Source organism: Salvelinus sp. IW2-2015, unplaced genomic scaffold (assembly GCF_002910315.2).
Source record: "Salvelinus sp. IW2-2015 unplaced genomic scaffold, ASM291031v2 Un_scaffold4464, whole genome shotgun sequence".
Classification (NCBI taxonomy): domain Eukaryota; kingdom Metazoa; phylum Chordata; class Actinopteri; order Salmoniformes; family Salmonidae; genus Salvelinus; species Salvelinus sp. IW2-2015.
In genome coordinates this window covers 33,063-39,153 of record NW_019945734.1, presented here as the reverse complement: position 1 = coordinate 39,153, position 6,091 = coordinate 33,063, and the positions used below count along the sequence as shown (strand labels likewise).

General features: G+C 40.7%; 1 pseudogene; it reads left to right on the top strand.

Moving 5' to 3' along the window:
- The first annotated feature begins 356 nt into the window (after positions 1 to 356).
- On the top strand, positions 357 to 3,442 carry LOC139026334 (5-hydroxytryptamine receptor 3E-like; annotated as a pseudogene).
- The last annotated feature ends 2,649 nt before the right edge of the window (positions 3,443 to 6,091 follow it).

Below are 6,091 nucleotides of genomic sequence, written 5' to 3'. Positions count from 1 at the left end.
GTTACAGGTCTGTGAGAGCCAGAAATCTTGCTTGTTTGTAGGTGACTAAATACTTATTTTCCACCATAATTTGCAAATAATTCATTAAAAATCCTACAATGTGATTTTCTGGAATTGTTTTTCTCATTTTGTCTGTATAGTTGAAGTGTATCTATGATGAAAATTACAGGCCTCTCTCATCTTTTTTAAGAGGAGAAACTTGCACAATTGGTGGTGACTAAATACTTTTTTGCCCCACTGTATGTTGTGAATCGTTACACCCCTAATGCTATTGATATAAAAAAAAAGGTATAAACTATGTTATGATCTTTGAGTGAGAGAACTAGTATCAAATATCTGCCTTTCCAGGATGTGGCATGTTCCTGAACTTTGGGAAAGTGAGCACAACTAACGCAAAACGGCGGGACTGGCTAACCGAGGCAGTGGAACTCAACGCTAAAGGAGGCAGAGATGATCGCAACTATCTATGGGTTAGTGAGTGCTCCGGGGGATTTCAGTTTGTATTTATTTATGGGGGAATGAAAAGACACTACTTTTTCTATTTTATAAGGCGAAGCTTGAACAACAATTACAATCAGAAAAGAAAATACGCTTGAATCAACATTAGCATAGCATGATGTACACAACCGATGGTGAAGGATGTGGACTCATGGACATTAGAATTCTGAAAACATCTGACAGTTGGATTTTGAAGTGTAATGCTCTTCCTTTCAATGTCAAACAAACGTTTGATGCTAAACTCTTTCTCTCTTGCCTACCTGTCTGTCTTCACAGGTGTTGCTGAAAATGCGGTCCGAAAACCCATTTCTGTCCCTGGTCCTGCCCAGTAACTGATCATTGTGTCAGATGTGGTGAGCTTCGCCCCTGCCGCTGGGAGGGGCGCGCGTATCTCCTTCAAGGTTACACTGGTTCTCAGCTTCATCATGTTCCTCATCATCCTCAACGACCTACATGCCTGGAGGAGGCCAGTGCAGCCCCATCATCCGTGAGTGTCCTGTTTAAAAGGGTTAAACAGTTACATCACAACAAAACACAACAGCCTAGATTATCAATAAAACATTACATCATACAAGACATTACATTACTCTATTATTACAAATGTACAATATAAAATCCACCACAACATGACAATGTGTGTGTTTGTGTGTATAGAGTGCATCCAAATAACACTCACATCTCTCTCTCTCTCGTTGTTCTACATAGGAAAGCACTTCTGTTTCTGTTTGGTCATCCTGGTGTTGAGCACGTTGCAGTCTATGGTGCTCACACGTCTGGCTAACTGTGGCACTCTCTGGCCCTGCAGCCTCTCCAAGTCCAAAGACTCACTGCTTAAAGACACAGACAATGAAGAGGGTAAACTTTTTCATTCTTCCTCATCTCAGTTACCCACAGAGCAAAATATATTTTTATGGTTGCCAAAGCAGACATAAAATATAAACGTCCTTATACAACCATTTATAACCTGACCATGATGTCATAATGACGTTATTGCAACCAGTTTTACTGGGTACCCCATTAAAAAAAATCATCACCAAGTTGTATTTTATTGATGCACAACCTTTTCATTCTTACCCTTAGCTGCAGTTAAAGCATGCAGTTGACGTCTTTCCCAGAGTATTTTCTTGTTACCATCATTTGTCTTGCGTGTACGCTGGTCTGGCCAGCTACTCCAGTTGATCTTTAAACTGTCACTGAAAATGATGTCATGAATGGTTTAAGGTTTAAATGAAGGGTGTGCCGAGTACTCGGACAAAACTAATATCGTAATGAATATGGAAACTTCCAAATGCAATAATGATACGAGTCTTTTTTGTAATTACCTGTGATCGGAAACAAGTAATTTTCAGCTGCCAGGACGCATCTCTCTGTCACAAATGGTGTGAAGCGTTGTAAATAGCCTAACTAAATTGTCTGTAAAGAAACGGGCGAGGTATAGCTTAAGGCTGCTGTCACGATTGGATTAGAACAAGCGTATCTCTCCGCTCTCACTTCCTGACTATCCCCGGCACCAGTCAGACATATGCTAGGTTCACGTGCTAATCGATACAAGGAAATTCTCAAAATTCCGACTTCCTAACTTGTTGTAGTTGTACACCACGGGAGGTTGGTGGCACCTTAATTGGTGAGGACAGGTTCATGGTAATGACTGGAGTGGAATGGTATCAAATACATCAAACACATGGTTTCCATTCCATTAGCTCTGTTCCGGCCATTATTATGAGCCGTCCTCCTGTCAGCAGCCTCCTGTGTTGTACACCTACCTAGAGAAGAACCTTTAAACCACTTTCAGGAACAAGTGTTCTGTCAACAATGTCACTAAATCATGTAGGAACTCTAAACAAGGCACAGCAACCCTGGCTATTGGCGCCGTACAGACAACACCAGCTGCTATAGAATCACACAGGGTCACAGATACATTATCAGTGTGTTTCCGGCACAGAATGGCGTCAAACTTTAACCATAACATTCAACACTGGCAGACATTTGATACTGGCAGTTTAATAAGTCATCAACAGATATGAGTTTAATATTATTAATCTTAAATTCCCCACTAAATTCTGTGCATTTTTTAGCTGTCGGGATAGTTTCTTAGCTTTGAACAATGAGTGAAGGAACATACAGATGCATTGTGAGATGTGCTCTGAGTGACAGCGCAGTGATTTGCGATTGAGGTATGTTCTTTACCTGCATTTAAAGCACACTTCTGGGTTTTCCGATCACGAGTAAATCCGATTACAAGAATCAACTGTGATAAAACGGATACGATTACAAATAGTTTTAACAAAAATGCCTTCATTTTTTAGCTCTTTATTTAGTAGTGTTATATTTAAGCAATAAGGCCTGAGGGGATGTGGTATACTGTATGGCCAATATATCACGGCTAAGGGCTGTTCTTAAGCACAACGCAGAGTGCCTTGATACAGCCCTTACCCGTGGTATATTGGACATATACCACAAACCCCAGAGGGGCCTTTTTGCTATTATAAAACTGGTTACCAACAAAATTAGTGCAGTAAAAATGTACCCGTGGTATACGGTCTGATATACCAAGGCTGTCAGCCAATCAGTATTCAGGGCTCGAACCACCTAACCACCTCTCTCTTACTTTGTCTAGTATCCAAATCTGATATTACTGTCATCAAACTGAAAGCCTCAGAGGAAGAGAAGATGAATACACCCCTCCAGAAGGTGGTGAAGTTTCTCAACAAAATGGCTGCACAAGACCAGAAAAAAGCAAGACGCCATCGCTTTGCCAACAAAGTGGACTTGATCTGTTTCTGTATCTATCTCACTGTCCTCATTGTTTACGCAGTCGTCATTTTATATTTCTCCTTTGGTTCTTCATGTGAGATCAAGCATTTAGAATTCTGGGAATACTAAATTCTTTATTTGCTTTTAACAATGATATTTAAAGAAATGGTGGTCATATGATAAGAGAAGGCATTCCTATATCGTTCCTATTATGGCGTCTGAGCGCACGGGCAGTGCCATTGAGGCAATCTCCATTTTCAAGAAGACCATTTTCTTCTTCTACAATTTCTATGAGTTGGTAAACAAACTGAAAGGGTGCATACTGCCACATGTAGTGTGTACAGGTATAAAGTTAAGGTTGGCGATTTACTGCCACATGCAGTTATAGAATGTTTGCTCACAATAATTAATTGGCTGATCCCTACCGATGACCCGAATGGAATCATGTGATCCTTCCTTCAAAATGGTTAAAGTCCCATGCTGCTGCCAATGCTAATACAGGCTTTTGGCCACAAGAGGTCTCTATCATTCTCTATGGTTTGGTCGTCACAAATTTTGCAAGAACTAGCAAAAAGCTACCTTTTGAGCTTCTGTGTGGAAGAAAATGTATTTGTGTATTCTTCACTAGAGCTTTAAATTTCAACATGTTTAAAAATAGATAGTCATATGTGGAATAATGCATTTAGCAATTAGAATTCTAATGAATACATGGAAAGTGGATTGAAGTGCTATAATCCCCCAGAATAGAGCCCTAGAACTCTAATGAATACATGGACAGTGGATTGAAGTGCTATAATCCCCCAGAATAGAGGTCTAGAACTCTAATGAATACATGTAATGGAGACTGTAGTGCTATAATCCCCCAGAATAGAGCCCTAGAACTCTAATGAATACATGTAATGGGGACTGTAGTGCTATAATCCCCCAGAATAGAGGTCTAGAACTCTAATGAATACATGTAATGGGGACTGTAGTGCTATAATCCCCCAGAATAGAGCCCTAGAATAAAACTCTTAATGAATACATGGAAGTGGATTGAAGTGCTATAATCCCCCAGAATAGAGGTCTAGAACTCTAATGAATACATGTAATGGGACTGTAGTGCTATAATCCCCCAGAATAGAGCCCTAGAACTCTAATGAATACATGTAATGGGGATGTAGCTGTAGTATTAGTAGTGTGGAAACAAATCAACAGTCTGTTATTTCCTATAGAGGCAGTGTGAAGGCCTTATATTATCTCCTAACTAAGCAGGTTCTCAACCTCAGGCTGAGATATCAAATAGTTTCACGATCATCTCCTCCACCTGCGCTGGGCTGTATTTGTGGTATCTCTCAGGGTGTTTGGAGAAATCAGCATGGTCACATCTGTGTAAAGTACAGGTAAAGGACCATAATAAAGGAATATCCCTGTACCAGTGTTCTGTATGACATTCTTACTGCACATCACTATTGAACAGTGGTGAATAAAAAATATACTTGACGTGCCTTGCAAAGGTATTCATCCCCCTTGGCGTTTTTCTATTTTGTTGCATTACAACCTGTAATTTAAATAGATTTTTATTTGGATTTCATGTAATGGACATACACAAAATAGTCCAAATTGGTGAAGTGAAATGAACAAAATAACATGTTTTAAATTAAAATTAAGAACGGAAATGGTAATGAAGCCCCTAAATAAGATCTGGTGCAACCAATTACCTTCAGAAGTCACATAATTAGTTAAATAAAGTCCACCTGTGTGCAATCTAAGTATCACATGATCTCAGTATATATACACACCTGTTCTGAAAGGCCCCAGAGTCTGCAACACCACTAAGCAAGGGGCACCACCAAGCAAGCGCTCTCCATGAAGACCAAGGAGCTCTCCAAACAGGTCAGGGACAAAGTTGTGGAGAAGTACAGATCAGGGTTGGGTTATAAAAAAATATCAGAAATGTTGAACATCCCACAGAGCACCATTAAATCCATTATTAAAAAATTGAAAGAATATGGCACCACAACAAACCTGCCAAGAGAGGGCCGCCCACAAAAATCACGGATTAGGCAAGGAGGGCATTAATCAGAGAGGCAACAAAAGACCAAAGATAACCCTGAAGGAGCTGCAATGCTCCAAAGCGGAGATTGGAGTATCTGTCCACAGGACCACTTTAAGCCACACCACAGAGCTGGGCTTTACGGAAGAGTGGCAGAAAAAAGCCATTGCTTCAAGAAGAAAATAAGCAAACATGTTTGTTGTTCGCCAAAAGGCATGTGGGAGACTCCCCAAACATATGGAAGAAGGTACTCTGGTCAGATGAGACTAAAACGGAGCTTTTTGGCCATCAAGAAAACGCTATGTCTGGTGCTAATCCAACACCTCCCATGACCCTGAAACACCATCCCCACAGTGAATTATGGTGGTGGCAGCATCATGCTGTGGGGATGTTTTTCACCGGCATGGACTGGGAAAACTGGTCGAAATTGAAGGAATGTTGGTTGGCGCTAAATACAGGGAAATTCTTGAGGAAACCTGTTTCAGTCTTCCAGAGATTTGAGACTGGGACGGAGGTTCACCTTCAGCAGGACAATGACCCTAAGCATACTGCTAAAGCAACACTCAAGTGGTTTAAGGGGAAAAATGTGAATGTCCTAGTCAAAGCCAGACCTTAATCCAATTGAGAATCTATGGTATGACTTAAAGACTGCTGTACACCAGCGGAAGCCATCCAACTTGAAGGAGCTGGAGCAGTTTTGCCTTGAAGAATGGGTATAAATCCCAGTGGCTAGATGTGCTAAGCTGATAGCAACATACCCCAAGAGACTTGCAGCTGTAATTGCTGCAAATATGGGCTCTACAA